Source organism: Thamnophis sirtalis, unplaced genomic scaffold, assembly GCF_051295495.1.
Source record: "Thamnophis sirtalis isolate CommonGarterSnake01/CBP01778 unplaced genomic scaffold, rThaSir2_p1.2 scaffold_11, whole genome shotgun sequence".
Classification (NCBI taxonomy): Eukaryota; Metazoa; Chordata; class Lepidosauria; order Squamata; family Natricidae; genus Thamnophis; species Thamnophis sirtalis.
The window spans coordinates 64191969-64210456 of NW_028261391.1; the positions used below are offsets into that span (position 1 = coordinate 64191969).

An 18488-nucleotide genomic window follows, 5' to 3' on the forward strand; every position below is an offset into this window, starting at 1 on the left:
GCCTGTCTTATGATTGCAAATCATATCAATTTGACATAAGATGATGACCAAGCAGTTTTGAAAATCTCTTGTCTTACCAAGAGCCGAGGTGGCGCAGTGATTAGGGTGCAGTACTGCAGGCCACTTCAGCTGATTGTTATCTGCAGTTCAGCGGTTCTAATCTCACCGGCTCAAGGTTGGCTCAGCCTTCCATCCTTCCGAGGTGGGTAAAATGAGGACCCAGACTGTGGGGGCGATATGCTGACTCTGTAAACCGCTTAGAGAGGGCTGAAAGCCCTATGAAGCGGTATATAAGTCTTACTGCTATTGCTATTGCTATAGGTGGAGTTAAGCAGGTGCGTAAAGGTGAAATAATTAGAGGAAGGGATGCATAGCCTGTTTCTGTTGTTTTTTTTACGTGTTTCCCTTGACTACCTTCAGAGTATAGCCAAGAGCAGTAGCTGGTGAAAAGATTTAGCAAATATACTAGTTTCCATAGATGTTAAGAGGCATTATGCTTTTAACTGCAGAATGTTGCAGAATGGAGGCAGTGAGGCTCTAAATGAATATTGAAATTTATGTTCTACTCCACTGTGTATTTTTGAATTCTTTTCATTGGAAGCTTAGAAGATAGCATTGTTATTTAATAATATTTAAAGGCTATTATATGTTGCTTGATCCTTCTATTCTGAATTTGTAATTTTGATTTTATGACGTAACTAACTTTAATCTGTTTTGAAATGGGGTTTTAGTTTTTCTTCTGTATAATGGTGGTATGAAAAAAGGATGACGTTTCTATTACAAATACTAATTGATCTGTTCTGTAAAAGCAGTTGCTATTTATCTTGAAATTATCACTCCGGGAATCTAAAAATTATCTTTCTTTTAAGAAAATTACTTCGGTTATTTGTATTTTGAGTTATTATATGAGAATTTGAATTTACCAATTTATGTTTCATTAACTCCAAAACTAATTCTTTTGTTTCTTCAAAAATAGCAATAGCAATTAGACACATATATTGCCCCATAGTGCTTTACAGAACTCTCTGGGTAGTTTACAATGTCAACATACTACCCCCAACAATCTGGGGTTTCATTTACCAATCTTAGAAGAATGGAAGGCAGAGTCAACCTTGAGCAGGTCAGGATTGAATTCCCGGCTGCGGGCAGAATTAGCCCGCAATACTGCATTCTAACCACTGCGCCACCAGGGCTCCATGATGTGAATGTCCCCTTAGCACTTGTTATGTGTAAAAAAGGCAACCTCTTTTTCTTTTTTAGAAAAACTAAAATCCTATCACCATACTTGCCTTCTGGAAGAGTAGTATAGCAATAGCAATAGCAGTTAGACTTATATACCGCTTCATAGGGCTTTCAGCCCTCTCTAAGCGGTTTAAAGAGTCAGCATATCGCCCCCACAGTCTGGGTCCTCATTTCACCCACCTCGAAAGGATGGAAGGCTGAGTCAACCTTGAGCCAGTGAGATTAGAACCGCTGAACTGCAGATAACAGTCAGCTGAAGTGGCCTGCAGTACTGCACCCTAACCACTGCGCCACCTCGGCTCTTTCCTTGAGATCCATCTTGTTCCCATCCTGCAATCCTTTTTGAAGGCCTTAAAAATCTTGCTCCCCTAGCAGGAGTCATCTGAGGTGGTTTCTAAATGTAATATGGTAAATTTAAGTTTTTATCTTTTCCTAGCATGGAATCTCTTTAACTGTTTTAATATTAATTCAATAATCTATATTTATTCAGTTCTTTGCAAACCTGCTTGACTCAATTGTGCAGCCCCCTAGATTTATTTAAATGAACATATAATTAAATAAATTGTGGAAAGGAATATATACGCTTGTCATTAATTAGCTACAGTAGCATCCATTGTTCATTCCAAGTTGTCTTTATTTATGTCAGAAGCACCTACAAACTATAGAAATATAATGTTCAACACTGAGCAAGTAAAACAGGCATTAAATAGGTCACAAAAATATAGCATGTTTAAAAGTATATAAAGTAAATAGGATTAAAACTAAATAACATTTGCCCAATATCAGGCCATGTTAGCAGCATTTTGTCATATGCGCTGAAGGAAATAGTATACACCGTAGCATGTGTGAGATGGATTCTCCCAAAGGTGTTTTTCAAGAAGCAACTGGGCTTTTCTTTGTGTTTCCTTGAAGAAGTTTCGCTTCCCATCCAAGAAGCTTCTTCAGTTCTAAAGATTCAGGAGATTCAAAAGCGAAGAATTATTTGCGATTCTAACTGTGGAAGGAACTGGGCTGTTTTAGAAATGTCGTGTTCTTGTAGGAATTTCTAGAGTTCACAAGTGCAAAATATTTCCTTCTCCTTCTCAAGAATGGCATTTCAGGAAGTTAATAGAATTCTTTTTATCTCTCATAATATTCTGAAGTGCTGTTTTGAGCAACTTTGTTGGAAATAGCTCAGCACTTAAACTTTTACAGACTTTGACTAAGTGTTCAGAGAATTTATGGGAATTTGTATACATTTATTGGGCAAAAAGACACATGAATTGTAAATGCTTACTGTGCCTCTGCTTTGCTGTTGCTTCGGCTGCCATGAAACGGGGAGGGAGGGCATGGTATTTGGGAGGGGTTACTCATTGAGCTGGAGGAAGGTTCTGGAGTTCAGCTGCCTGTCAGACTACCCGTGCGTGGGAGATTCCCGCCAGGACTAACGGCACCGACATTCCATCTTCGTGATGCCTTTTGAAGTTATCTCACACCTGACACTTGAGAGAATTATGATTGGACTGTAACTGTGATGCCAAGGGGTGGGGAATGGGCTATTCTATATATCAATCGCTTTCGCGCCTAAATAATCAGACTTCGCTTCGCTATGCCTTTAATCATTTATAATTAGTAAAAGTACACTTGATTTCTACACATGGAGTCTCGTGGTCTTCTTTCCTAATTATCTAATGGAGAGGTCCTGACACTTTCCCATAATTTTCCAATTGTGTTTCAAAAAAAGAAAAGTAAAGCAAAAAAGATTTTGAAAAAGGAAAACGCAGATAAGACTGTGTTTAGCATTTAAAGTTGTTTATGGAATGTATGCACAACAATTATGTATGTATTTATAAATATTTAATCCTCTTTGCAGCGTTAAAAAAACAAACCTGCCAACTAAGAATGATGCCCTGCAAACTTTTGAAAAGTGTTCTCTTTTTTTCAAAGCAGAATACATGAATAAGTCCAAACAGTCTGCTCAGTAAAATAAAGAGTTTTGTCCAAAAAGGGAAATGGCAAAATTCCCATTCTTAAGCTTTTTTTTTTTATTCTCACCAGAGCAACTACAGGAAGTTGAAACCTATCCTTTTAAAATGTTTTATGTTTCTCTTCCATTAGTTACAACCATACGAATGAGGCTAGAAAAAGGTGAGCACAGTTTGCATACCTGCAAATCTCATTGAGACCTTTTACCTTCCATGTTTTCCTCTCGCAAACCCAAACAAAATTATTTACACAGATGTTCCTTCAGAGCACATCAATCAGTCTCTTGTGAAATGCGCAACGCTTGGTTTCCAAATATCTACACTCATCCCCAACTGTTTCAGGATGTCTGTTTTCTGTCTTATTACCTTTCTTTTTTCCAAAATTTCTTTGAAGATAGAACTATGTGATAGCTGACTTGAGGCTCATGTGTTGCATCCTCCATCTGTTCTATTTCCGCAAAGGAATTCTTTTTATAAGTCTGTTTTTTCTTTTGTTTTTCTATAAAACAAAATAAAATTCATCATTACCGTCACAGATCAGGATATATGAACATCCAATAACAGTTAAGTCATTGTCATTTTCTCTGGGGAAATCAGAAATATTCGTTCTTGGAAATACTATTTTAAAATGTTCAGTTTTTTTAATTAAAAAAAACATATTGTGTCTCTGGGTTTTAAAAGTGGCGCAATTCCTTTAGAGACGGAGTGTATAACAAAATATGCATTGAGAATTTTGGCAAAAATATCCACAAGAGTTTTGAACGACAAGCTATTGGTAGCTATGAAGCGGTTATATTTTACCTCTAGCAGAGAAGAGAGTTACTTTCTATTGTCTGAGAACTGCTTCTCTTTTGATGTTGTTTATATTTGGTGTATTACCTGTTGTAGTACCTACACTTTGGATAACGTACCCGCTCAGCTTTATTAAGCCCCAACCAGTGGTGGGTTTCAAAAAAATTTCGAACCTACTCTGTGGGTGTGGCCTCCTTTGTGGGAGTGGCTTGCCAGCCATGTGACCTGGTGGGAGTGGCTTGCTGGCCACGTGTTCTCTCTCTCTCTCTCTCTTTCTCTCTCTCTCTCCCTCTCTCTGTCTGTCTCTTGCCTTCCTTTTGTCTCTCTGTCCCTTTTTCCTTTTTTTCTTTCATCTCTCACTTTTTCTTTCTTTTTTATTTATTTCTTCCTTTCTTTCTCTTTCTCTCTCTGTGTGAGTCTGTGTGTGTGTCTGTCTGTCAGTGGTGGGTTTCAAGAAATTTTGGAACCTCTTCTGTAGGTGTGGCCTGCTTTCCGGGTCCACTGGTGGAACCTCTTCTAACCGGTTCGGTAGATTTGACGAACCGGTTCTACCGAATAGGTGCGAACTGGTAGGAACCCACCTCTGACGTAGGTTATGTTATCATGCTAAGCAATCATTAACAATGGTTTATTGAATCATAAAAATCTTGATCATAGTTTAGAAAGCTACATTGGCTAAGTCAAAACATAATGTTTGCAGTATCCTAAACTTTGGCTATGTTCACATGTCAAACTTTGGTTCTACCGAATAGGTGCGAACTGGTAGGAACCCACCTCTGGCCCCAACACTGCTGGCATTTTAGAAATCCTTGAAGACCTGGATGTTCCCCCAAGTCTGAGGCCTGTAGGATGGATGACCCATCATGTAATTTTGTTAGCATGACTGTGGTTATCTGTCTGACTTAATTTCTCTCAAGCGCTGTTGTGTTGTTATTGTGTTATTGCTGTTTATTCATTAGTTTCATTTTGTTGGCTTTTATGTTTGCTGCCGAGACTTGGCAATTGCAATCATTGATATCATATAACAATATAACAAAGAAATAAATAGCAAAGTGTGTCTTATGCAAACGAAAAATGAGAAATATTAAAATCCTGAATAGGACAAGTGTCAATCCTTGGAGGTAGGCCAGAACAACGATCAGATTCCACAGGGACTATTAAAACTCGACAGTATTAATGCAGGGTATAATAATAGAATCTTGAAAGGCTGATCTTGTTTTTCTCTCCTCATCTTATATGAAATGCAACAAAGGCAGGGAGTTACTCCCTCCCTCCCTTCTGTTGGGTTTGGCCAATGGCTAGTTAACTACTTCTTTAAGGACATCTCTGTATTCCTCTGCAACAAATTAAGTAATGTAGCCAAAGATTATTTCTACTAAGGAAAAAGATTGCAGTAAAAGCACAGGTGCTGTGATTATCAGGTGACAACCACTGGTTCAGCAACTGTTCAAAATTACAGTGGCACAGAATGAGTGGTAGTTCTAACCAGTCCTTCTGGTTCTAACCAACCAAGTTCCGGCCATTGCAGCGCTCCTCCAGTCATGTGATCAAAATGTGGGCACTTGGGGAGTGGCCTGCGTTTACGACCTGTCACAGAATCCCACGGTCACATTCTGCTGAAAGGAGTTGAAGTACGAATCTGTATGCTTCAATTCCTTTCTCACCTATCTCTCTCATCTTTGCCTTTTAGATTGCCCCACAACTCACCTCTAACCTCTTCTACCTTCCCATTCTCATCTGACCTTGCCTTCTTCCTCCTGAAGCTGGCAGGCCAGGTCTTCGGGAACACATTGGAAATGGCTAACCGTTCACAAGGATGGAGGTGCAGGAGGAAGTCTGGGACAGTTGAGTAGAGGGCCTGCAGTAGGCTCTGTTGGCACTGGGTTTGCTCCCAACCCTTGCTGAAGTCCACAGTCCAATTCTCCATAATACTTCCAACATGAGCTGCAGAGTGTGCTGTATTCCTGTGCCGTGGCACGACAAAACCACGAAGCCCTTATCTGCGGAGACATAAGCGTGTCGCTAAAGCCGCGACGTCATCATCGCGCATCATCACCGCCGCGACAACAGCGCAGCAACAGAAGGGCGCTTTAAAACGGCGCCGTGGCAGAAAGCTGATTTCCATTAAGGTAAGGGTTAGGATTAAGTTTAGGGGTTTGTTTTAGGGTTAGGTTTAGGGTTAGGTTTAGGGTTAGGGTTAGGTTTAGGGTTAGGGTTAGGGTTAGGGTTAAGGTACTGAGTGCTTGGGAATACGCGGATTTGCCCTCCGCGATTATGTCATCGCGGTAGGGTCGCGTTTTTCCTTACCGCTTTGAACAGCGCGAATTAGTCTTCGCGCTTATGTCTCCGCGGATAAGGGCTTCGCGGATTTGTGGTGGAACCTCCCTGTGCACCTCCCACAGAGCTGCTACTTTCACCTAAAGAGCTGCATTGCTTGTCCCAGAGACACAGTTCACTGTGCCATGTGATGAGGGAGATGGGCAAGTCAAGAGAGTTAAAGTGAAGGGGAGCTGAGAACGGCAAGAGAAGCTTGAAGTCCTTGCTAATCACAACGCAGTCCTGACTTAAATTTAGACTGCTGGGGCTACTGTCACCAAGGGGCGTAGTCATATGATTTTTGCTTAATGAGTGCTTCCCTTAGTGATAGAAATTCCAGTCCTAATTAGGATTGTAACTCAAGGACTACTTGTACATTTAATTATGTGAAGGTTGCCTTTCAGTTCCCACTGGGACTGCTCTCCTTATTCCCAGAAGAAAATCTAATAGCGTAGGTGGCCTCACTTCTCATAACACTTAAGTGTTCTGCAGTTTCTTTACCTTATACATCTATTACCTCAACTTGAAAAGCGTTCGGAGACTGCAACTAGTCCAGAATGCAGCCGCCTATCCTCCGCGAGCTGCACTGGCTACCTATTGGTCTCCGGATGCAATTCAAGGTGTTGGTTATTACCTTTAAAGCCCTACATGGCCTAAGACCAGCATACCTGTGAGACCGCCTACTGCCACATTCCTCCCAGCGGCCGGTAAGATCCCACAGGATTGGCCTCCTTCAGATGCCGTCAGCCAGACAATGTCGGCTGGCGGCTCCCTGGAGGAGAGCCTTCTCTGTGGCTGCCCCGACCCTTTGGAACGAACTACCCCCAGAAATCCGGACCTCACCCACTCTCATGGCCTTCAGAAAAGCTGTCAAGACCTGGCTTTTCCGGCAGGCCTGGGCCTGTTGACCTCATTGTTGAGGTCCAGCCCCGACTGAAATGAATGTATCTATGTCGTTTTAACTTGTCTTATTTTATTTTTATTTTTTTATTTTCTTTCTTTTCCCTTCTGTAAGCCGCCCGGACTCCTTCGGGATTGGGCAGCCTATAAATAAAATTAAACTTACAAACTTAAACTTACTTACAAACTTACTTCCCTGTCTGTCTCTTAAAACCAGTTTTATAAGACTGTGGCCAGAAGATTGTGGGGGAAAAGATCAAGCTATCTTTCAGAAAGATCACTGGTAATAATAATGTTCAATTTATTGAACATTTACAATTTTCCTGAACACTTGTAAGATAATACTCAAGATTTTGCAATCTAAACTTCAATAAAACAGGCAACAAAAGCTTCTAGAAGTACCAGCTCATTTAAAAAAAATTAAAACCAGCAAGGCACAGATTTCCAGGAGATAGTGAAAAAGGCACAAAGTGTTTCAAAAATACATTTAGTTTTGCTTTAACACTTATTTATTGCTAACTTAATTCCACAGATAGCAATAGCAATAGCAGTTAGACTTATATACCGCTTCATAGGGCTTTCAGCCCTCTCTAAGCAGTTTGCAGAGTCAGCATATTGCCCCCAACAACAATCTGGGTCCTCATTTTACCCACCTCGGAAGGATGGAAGGCTGAGTCAACCCTGAGCCGGTGAGATTTGAACAGCCGAACTGCAGAACTGCAGTCAGCTGAAGTAGCCTGCAGTGCTGCATTTAACCACTGCGCCATCTCGGCAGATCAATTTTAGATGGCTAGCATTCAAAGATAAGAGCATACCCAGCCACTTCATCTGCATATTTAAGTTTTTGCACCTTGATGAAGAAAAAACAATCAGAACGGAATATGGGACCACATGGTGGTTCACAAGTAGGAAAGGAGTTGCCTATTGTTGCCTTGTGCATTTATTTATTCTATTTTTATTCTGCCACAAGCGTGAACTCACGGAGCACGTCATTAGAAATTTATCAGTTTATTTGCTTGCTAGCTTATTTTGATTTTCATTATTGTACGTGGAGTTGCTTCTTTGAAATGGACAGCCATCTAAATAAGAAGATGGATGCATGGGAATGGAGGGATGAAGGAAAGGAGTGGAGGGTAGAAGAGAGAGGAAGAGAAGGAGAGAAAGTAGGAGAGGAAGAAGAAGTGTGGAGGAGGGGTAAGGGAAGAAGAATGAGGTAAGGGAAGGTGGGTAGAAGGGAGAGAAAAAGAAGAAGAGGAGGGAGGAAGAGAAAGAAAGAGAAGGAGAAAATGTAGGAAGGAGAAGAAAAAGGGTAGGAGTAGGGAAGAGATAAGGGAAAGAAGAAGGGGATGGAGACGAGGAAGGAAGGAAGTAGAGAAGGGAGGGAGAAAAGAAAAGAAAGAGAAAACGAGGTGGTGTCTTAGCAGGTGCGAAGGATGGTAAACAAAGCATTTTAAACTATACCTTATAACCTTCCAAATGGAATAATAATAATATAAGAATGGCAAAGAAAAAGAATAATTATGTGAATGTATAATCTGTATGTAAGAGAATAAATGACAATAAAAATATAAAGCATAATATAGGTAAATAATATTTGGTCATAAGTAGCTAAGTTTAAATAAATAAAGGAATGTACATAAAAATGGATAACGAATAAGGAGATTATGAATGAAAGATAGAAATGTATAGTAGGGAAAACACTAACTGCAAAGAAACCAATTCGGAACTGCGGTATGATATACGATGGAACTTATTGTTCCTCTGTTGTTTTTAAGTTACGTGTTTGTTTTTGTTGATGTGCTTATGTGTTTAAAATATTTTTAAAAAATTAAAAAAAGAAGATGGATGCACGGATGCCTGGATGGATGGATGTGGGAGGGAAGGAGAGAGATTCAGGAATTAAAGTTGCTGAAGAAAAGATTGACAATCTCGGATATGCTAATAATGGCATTTCGGTGGCTGGAAGTGAGAAAGACTTAGGGAATATCTTGAGGAAGGTGAAGTACAAGGGTTACAGTCATACCGATTCTTAATTATTTTTTAAAAAAAGGGATGTCAGCTGTTAGAGGTAACTGAATGCAAATAGATGAAGATGAAGTAATGGAAATAGTAACAGACTTTATGTTCCTATGCTCAAAACTCCACAGGGATGTTGCTTGTAATTTTGACATAAATAGACATCTGCTACTCTGGGGGAAAGCTTGTAGCAAATCCCAACAAAATACTAAAGTACAGAAATATCAGGCTTCAGAAAAGGCATGGGTATGGTGTTCCCAGTCCAGTGGTGGGTTTCAAAAAATTTTGGAACCTACTCTGTGGGTGTGGCCTCCTTTGTGGGAGTGGCTTGCCAGCCATGTGACCTGGTGGGAGTGGCTTGCCGGCCATGTGTTCTCTCTCTCTCTCTCTCTCTCTCTCTCTCTCTCTCGCTCTCTCCCTCCCTCCCTCCCTCCCTCCCTCCCTCCCTCCCTCCCTCCCTCTTTCCTTCCTTTTGTCTCTCTGTCCCTTTTTTCTTTTTTTCTTTCATCTCTCACTCTTTTTCTTTCTTTTTTTCTTTTTTATTTATTTATTTCTTCCTTTCTTTCTCTTTCTCTCTCTCTCTCTCTCTCTCTCTCTCTCTCTCTCTCTCTCTCTCTGTCTATGTGTGCGTGTGTGGCAGTGGTGGGTTTCAAAAAAATTTGGAACCTCTTCTGTAGGTGTGGCCTGCTTTCCGGGTCCACTGGTGGAACCTCTTCTAACCCGTTCGGTAGATTTGACGAACCGGTTCTACCGAATAGGTGCGAACTGGTAGGAACCCACCTCTGTCCCTGTCATAATGTAAATGCTGGTTCACCGGAAAAGATGCTCAGGAAAAATCAGTGTTTTTCAACTGTGGTGCTGAAAAGAAATGCATTTAGAATACCTTGGACAGCAAAAAGAAAAAAAAGTCATTCAGTAATAGTTGTAAAACCAGAGAGTTCACTGGAAATGCTAATAATTAAGTACTAAGTGTTAAAATATAAGATTTAATAATAGCTGTTATAATGGGGAATCAACAGTCTTTGGAGAAGATACTAATGCTTGAAAAAAAAATCAAAGGCAATAGATAACTAGTCAACCTCACTGATTTCATGAGCTTTAGCTTACAGGTGAAACTCGAAAAATTAGAATATTGTGCAAAAGTTCATTTATTTCAGTAATGCAACTTAAAAGGTGAAATTAATATATGAGATAGACTCATTGCATGCAAAGCAAGGTAGTTCAAGCTGTGATTTGTCATAATTGTGATGATTATGGCTTACAGCTCATGAAAACCCCAAATCCACAATCTCAGAAAATTAGAATATTGTGAAAAGGTGCAATATTCTAGGCTCAAAAGTGTCCCCACTCTAATCAGCTAATTAAGCCATAACACCTGCAAAGGGTTCCTGAGCCTTTAAATGGTCTCCCAGTCTGGTTCAGTAGGAATCACAATCATGGGAAAGACTGCTGACCTGACAGTTGTGCAGAAAACCATCAGTGACACCCTCCATAAGGAGGGAAAGCCTCAAAAGGTAATTGCAAAAGAAGTTGGATGTTCCCAAAGTGTTGGATCAAAGCACATTAATAGAAAGTTATGTGGAAGGAAAAAGTGTGGAAGAAAAAGGTGCACAAGCAGCAGGGATGACCGCAGCCTGGAGAGGATTGTCAGGAAAAGGCCATTCAAAAGTGTTGGGGACTTTCACAAGGAGTGGACTGAGGCTGGAGTCAGTGCATCAAGAGCCACCACACACAGACAGATCCTGGACATGGGCTTCAAATATCGTATTCCTCTTGTCAAGCTGCTCCTGAACAACAAACAACGTCAGAAGCGTCTTACCTGGGCTAAAGAAAAACAGACCTAGTCTGTTGCTCAGTGGTCCAAAGTCCTCTTTTCTGATGAGAGCAACTTTTGCATCTCATTTGAAAACCAAGGACCCAGAGTATGGAGGAAGAATGGAGAGGCACACACTGCAAGATGCTTGAAGTCCAGTGTGAAGTTTCCACAGTCTGTGTTGATTTGGGGAGCCATGTCATCTGCTGGTGTTGGTCCACTGTGCTTCATTAAGTCCAGGGTCAATGCAGCTGTCTACCAGGAGATTTTGGAGCACTTCATGCTTTCTTCCACAGACGAGCTTTATGGGGATGCTGACTTCATTTTCCAGCAGGATTTTGCACCTGCCCACACTGCCAAAAGCACCAAAACCTGGTGGGATTACTGTGCTTGTTTGGCCAGTAAACTCACCTGACCTGAACCCCATAGAGAATCTATGGGGCATTGCCAAGAGAAAGATGAGAGACATGAGATTGAACAATGCAGAAGAGCTGAAGGTTGCTATTGAAGCATCCTGGTCTTCCATAAAACCTCAGCAGTGCCACAGGCTGATAGTTTCCATGCCACGCCACATTGAGGCAGTAATTGCTGCAAAAGGGGCCCAAACCAAGTACTGAGTACATATGCATGCTTATGCGTTTCAGAGGTCCGATATTGTTCTATATACAATCCTTGTTTTATTGATTGCATGTAATAGTCTAATTTTCTGAGATTGTGGATTTGGGGTTTTCATGAGCTGTAAGCCATAATCATCACAATTATGACAAATCACGGCTTGAACTATCTTGCTTTGCATGTAATGAGTCTTATCTCATATATTAGTTTCACCTTTTAAGTTGCATTACTGAAATAAATGAACTTTTGCACGATATTCTAATTTTTTGAGTTTCACCTGTACAATTGAGTTCAAAAGAGGGAGCTATTGGCAAACTCTTGTCCATCAAGCGTCAAAAGTGACTGGATGAAAAGAACAATTTAAAAGAATAAGGAACAGTTTCCCCCTCTTTTCCTAATGAAATCCAGGCCAATTATTTCTTTCCTTGTAGCAGTCCTCCCTTATAACCCAGACTTTGTTTGTTTAACTTCTTAAATCTGCATCCAAGACAACAAAATTAGGAAATTCCGAAATTATGTTCAGTTGACAAAAAGCAAAGCTTTATTGTCTTTGGAGAAATGCAATCTGTACTTGAAAAGAACTAGAACAGATGTTTGTTAACTGCACAATGCTTGGAAGAGACGAATTATCAGGTCTGCGGTTTCAAAGATTGGTTTGAATTCCAAGGAGGAAAGTATTGAAGAAAGCAAGGAAAGGGATCAAGTGGAGGAAGCAGCTGTGCGGATGGAGAAAAAGCAGCAAGAGATAAAAATCAATCCCCCATCCACCCATAGCCCAACACTTTGTATGAAGTACATAAAGCACCATTGCGAGTTGGATAAAAACATAAATTATGATGCACTAAATATTGTACTCTACTAAGCATCTCCAGTCATAAATTGTGATAGAATCCCTTATGCATTCACACTTTTTGAAACTATTCAAAAATTGCCAACCGCATTTTTAATATTAAGCCACCTGTGTTATGACTTCTCTTTGTGGAAAATTATGTCTTCTAATCTCACTCTAAATGCAGCTAATCTAATAAAGGAGGGATGTGGGGCAGATGTGTCAGGTCGTGGCACGACAAAACCGCGCTCGTCAAAATAGCGGTGATAAAACCGTGTCGCTAAAGCCACGACGTCATCACCGTGATGTCATCACCGCCGCGACAACAGCACGGCGACAGAAGGGCGCTTTAAAACAGCGCTACGGCAGAAAGCCGATAAATTAAGGTAAGGGTTAGGATTAGGTTTAGGGGTTTGCTTTAGGGTTGGGTTAGGGTTAGGGTTAGGGTGAGGTTTAGGGTGCTGAGTGCTTCGGAAGGCGCGGATTTGCTCTCCGCGGTTATGTCATCACGGTAGGGTCGCGTTTTTCCTTAGCACTTCGGACAGCGCGGATTTGCCCTCCGCACTTATGTCAGCGCAGATAAGGGCTTCGCGGTTTCGTGGTGGAACCGTGTCACGTGCTGGCCACACCCACCCCTGGTTTAGCGAAGGAAAAAGCTGTGATTTGTCATGTGATGATATGCCATTGCGAGTTTGACACCCCTGCAATAAAGCAATACAAACTTTACCAAATATGTACAATAACTAACCATTTTAACATACTTAAGGACTATAAAACTTATGTTAATGATTTCCATAATAATGAGAAGTTCAATTCATTCTGTTGCTTTGAATTGACCCGTTCTAAGTCAATGAAAAACATTGTCAGATTCAAGATCACTTGTGTTTTAGTAGATTACTCCTGTGCACCATTTAGCAGCAGAAAGAGCAGTGTGAAATCAAATTTAACTCTTGGAAATGATAATTAAAAATGATAGAAGGACAGAGTTTTATTCTCCTGTCACCTCAAATCTATCCACACTAAGGTGTATCATATGATCAACTGTATAGAAATATGGCTATAGACACTTAGGTATTCCCCTCAATCTAGCCATATGATTAAAGGTAAAGGTTCCCCTCGCACATATATGCTAGTCATTTCCGACTCTAGGGGGCAGTGCTCATCTCAGTTTCAAAGCTGAAGAGCCAGCGCTGTCCGAAGACATCTCCATGGTCATGTGGCCGGCATGACTAAATTCCGAAGGCGCACGGAACGCTGTTTCCTTCCCACCAAAGGTGGTTCCTATTTTTTCTACTTGCATTTTTACCCACTTTCGAACTGCTAGGTTGGCAGAAGCTGGGACAAGTACGGGAGCTCGCCCCGTTATGTGGCGCTAGGGATTCGAACTGCTGAGCTGCCGACTTTCTGATCGACAATCTCAACGTCTTAGCTGAGCCACTGCATCCCTATATGATGAAAGGGGGGGAGGGGGATAAGTACAAGATACTTCAGTTTTATCGAGGTAGGAAAGGGTTTATTTCCATCACTCAAAACAATCTCATCTTGAATTTGGGCAATCGCATCTTTTAGAGCAGTGATGGCGAACCTATGACACGCGTGTCAGTGCTGACACGCGTAGCCATTTGGGGTGACACGCACAGGATTTCATGCGATTCATCCTCGGCTCCTGCACGGCCGCCGAGGATGAAAGAATCTGTGCTGGAGGAACGGGGGGGGCGGGATGTGTGATCTCCCCCGCCCACACTCACTTACTGTATCGCCGCCGCCCCTTTCTGAGCGCAGGGGCTGCTGGTAAGGCGTGCGTGCCGTGCGCACACACGTCATCAGCGCGGTGAGGGAGGACCCGCAGGAGAGGAGCGCGGGAACAGTGCGCGCCTCTCTCCAGTCAGGCCGGCACAGAGAGTCTACTCCTGGGACTGTCGGTTACGACCGCACCACACTTATCTCAGTTCACGGCAGGGCTGTGGAGTCTGCTGCTTCCAGCTCCACGCCCTCATCAACATGCCGCTCCGGCCCGCCCCCGCTATGAATATTCATATTCTTCGCCCTCGCGTCACTAGGAATATTCATAGCAGGGGCGGGCTGGAGCGGCATGTTGATGAGGACGTGGAGCTGGAAGCAGCCGACTCCACAGCCCTGGTTCACGGCACCCCAAACAAGTTCAATAATATCAAGGGCAACATACGAAATCGACTGATGAACAAAGAAGTTACTAAGCAGGTATGTTAAATAATTTGTTTTTGGTTTATTAAATACAATTATATATTGCAATTATACATTTTTGTAGTTTAAACTATAAATTGCGCAAAATTATGTTTTTGTCGAAGTGACACACAACGCGAGTTATGCTCGATTTTTTGCCGATTTTTGACACACCACGCCAAAAAGGTTGCCCATCACTGTTTTAGAGCATGGATGTCATACTCACCATGTCACATTGCTGTCACATGACATATCTTAATTGTTCATCATGTTTCAGAGGCAGCCAGCCAATCGGATAGCTAACCTGCCTCATCCTGTGCATCTATAGAAAATATCCATTTGCTAAGCATAACAGGACTATTAGTATCTTTTAATGTAAGGGCCTGAAACAATACCAGAGAACGGCTGACAGGACATTGTGTCTCTCCTTCTTTAGTTATTCTTGCTCAGTATGACTCAGTGTTCTTATTAAACGGCTACATTAACACAAATATGTTGTTGCTTCAGGTAATTGTTGTCATTCTGGATTTGTTTAAATAAACTGAAACACGCTTCCCTTCCTTTTCCTTGAGCTATGGGCTTGCTTTCTATGCAATCAAAATTTCATTTCATTTCATTTTCATTTTATTACAATTATATGCCGCCCTTTTCCCCAAGGGGACTCAGGGCGGCTCACAACTCAAATCAGGGGAGGGGGATACAGACAAGAAATAAAAAGACAGAACATAACAATACATAATTTAAAAAACACACAGCAGTCATACCATTCGAGGCGGGGGGCAACAGCTCTTTAGCCCCAGGTCTGTCGGAACAGCCAGGTTTTAAGTGTTTTGCGGAAGGCCTGGAGGGTGGTGAGGGTTTGAATCTCCACGGGGAGCTCGTTCCAGAGGGTCGGAGCAGCCACAGAGAAGGCTCTCCTCCGGGTAGTCGCCAGTCGGCATTGGCCGGCGGATGGAATTCGGAGGAGGCCTAATCTGTGGGATCTAATCGGTCTATTGGAGGTAATTGGCAGCAGGCGGTCTCTCAAGTACCCAGGTCAGACCATGAAGGGCTTTATAAGTGGCGACTAGCGCCTTGAAGCGTATCCGAAGACCAATAGGCAGCCAGTGCAGCTCGCGGAGGATAGGTGTTATGTGGGTGAACCGAGGTGCACCCACGATCGCTCGCACGGCTGCATTCTGGACAAGCTGAAGTCTCCGAATGCTCTTCAAGGGCTGCCCCATGTAGAGCACGTTGCAGTAGTCCAGTCAACTTCATCCTTAGATGAGTTTCCAGCCTTGTTGCTAGCATTTGGAAAGCATTTCATAGCTTATTATCTCTGTACTCCTCCGAAGTTAAAACAGAAGGAAGCATGAACAAAATGTTTTTGACATATCAATATTATATATAATTCGTAATTCTTTACTTTTTTCCTGTCCAGAAAAACACACATTGCTTTCAGCTAGATCCACAGCCAATAACTGAAGACAATTTTTTCCCTGGAGGCTTGTAAGAAATATTTTGGCTCGCCAAAATATAAGAGGAAAGCATTATTTTTTTCCTTATATAGGTAGGAGGCAGTCCCATGAGGATGCTCTAATTTCTAATAAACTACAAAAATAGCTGTGCCCCGGTTAAGGCTCTTAATGGTCAGAATATTTATGAATATGTTCTTCTGTACAGAAATAGCTGGAAAAGGATTATTGCTATAAAATGGATTTGAAAATTCTTTCATTCTCTTTCTCCATCTCCGTCTCCCTGAGGAGTGTTCGGAGACTACAATTGGTCCAGAATGCAGCCGCGCAAGCGATATTGGGTGTACCAAGATACACCCATGTCACACCTATCCTCCGCGAGCTGCACTGGCTTCCTATCGGTCTCCGAACGCGTTTCAAGGTGCTGATTATTACCTTTAAAGCCCTACATGGCCTAGGACCCGGATAACTGCGAGACCGTCTTCTGCTGCATACCTCCCAACGGCCGATAAGATCACACAGGGTGGGCCTTCTCCGGGTACCGTCGACCGGACAATGTCATCTGGTGACCCCCGGGGGGAGGGCCTTCTCTGTAGCCGCTCCGACCCTATGGAACGATCTACCGCCGGAGATCCGGACCCTTTCCACTCTCGCGGCCTTCCGAAAGGCTACTAAAACCTGGCTATTCCGGCAGGCCTGGGGCTGTTGACCTCATGTACGAGGTCCAGCCCCGCCTAGATTGAGTGTATGAAGTGATCTTTTAATCTGTTTTTACTCTCTCTATTTTAATTTTTTTATTTTTGAAATGTATTTCTGTAAGCCGCCCGGAGTCCTTCGGGATTGGGCGGCCTATAAATTTATTAAACAGTTAAACAGTTAAACTCCCTCCCAGGTACACACCAGCTCTTATAATTTTAAAACCATGATGATATATTTGTATTTTTATTACAGAAAATGAATTCTCTTTTCTTGTACTTTGCAGCCATACTAATGCCATAGGAACATGGAGCCAAATTTCCACCTCTCCCAAAGATTAGGATAGAAGAGGCAGAATTTCTATACATAACCTTTCTAGAATTGTAGATTAGGAGGTAATAGTTACTTGCATAAAAGGGTGTCCGGTAAGACTGAATAAATAACCTATCTATCCTATTAATTTATGAGCAACAAATGATGCCCACTGTTGTCACTACAAGGTCCCACTTAATACTCTTTTACACTACATTAGCACATCAGGATATTATATCAAAATTGCAGTATAGTTACTAGCTTTTCTCTTGTGATTGCTACCCATGTGTTTTAATCGGTGTTAAGTAACCACTGAAAAAACCCCTGTATCTTATTTTAGGGATTTCATTATTACTATATAGGGTGTCAGCCAATATTACCCTGTGGGAAAGTTATTTTGAAGCATCTGGAATAATAGAGCTTGGAGCTCAGCCTTTACAAGATTATGGAAGTACTTTTACCCATTCATTTTAATAAAGCTCTGTGACTGAATTTAGGACACAGTATAGTGATTTATGTAATGAATGAACTTTATTGAAAATGAATGTCTGAAAATACAGCCATTATTTTGTAAATTCCACATACTAAGCTAGGAGAAAAAAATGGTATTTTTACATTAATAAAACCTCTATAAAATAACTTGACTTATTTTAATAGAATAAGGGAAAGAGATTGGCAATTATGGGATCTTTTTTTATTTACTCTGCAGCTTTATCAGCATTAAAAGAGTGCATAAACTATGTTTGCACATTTCACAAACCCATAACATATTCCATATATGAAGTGATTGGACTCACATAAAAACATTAGGCCAAAATCAAAACAAAACCATATTATAGCTTAGAAAAAGTATTAACTCAATCAAAGTCCTTCATTAGCTAGATCATACAAAGCTGGTTTGATGTATCAAAAGATCTAGAAAGACTTGTGTTTTGAATTTTTATTTATATATTTGGTACAGTTACAAGTACATAGCATTCCTTCTTGTAATTCCGCTCCCCCCCACAACACTACTATTGTTGGAGAGAGAGGGAGTGAATTATCCCCAAGTCATTCAATGAGCTTCCAAGCCTGATGGCAGACTTGAACCTGGAAAATGCTGGTCCCAGTCCAGTGGTGGGTTTCAAAAATTGTTCGAACCTACTCTGTGGGTGTGGCCTCCTTTGTGGGAGTGGCTTGCCACCCATGTGACCGGATGGGAGTGGCTTGCCGCCCATGTGACCGGATATGAAGATGCCGACGACACTTGTCAGAACCACCTTAAATTACCTCCCACACAGCACTGGCATGCATAAGAATGGGATGTAAACTTGTTTTTTAAAAGGCATCTTTGGTTT

General features: G+C 41.6%; 1 protein-coding gene across 3 annotated transcripts in view; it reads left to right on the forward strand.

Annotated features, from left to right (window-relative positions):
- Nucleotides 1–18488, forward strand: part of LHPP (phospholysine phosphohistidine inorganic pyrophosphate phosphatase) — a 170824-nt gene that overhangs the window by 99524 nt on the left and 52812 nt on the right. The gene's annotated exons all lie outside the window — the stretch shown is intronic.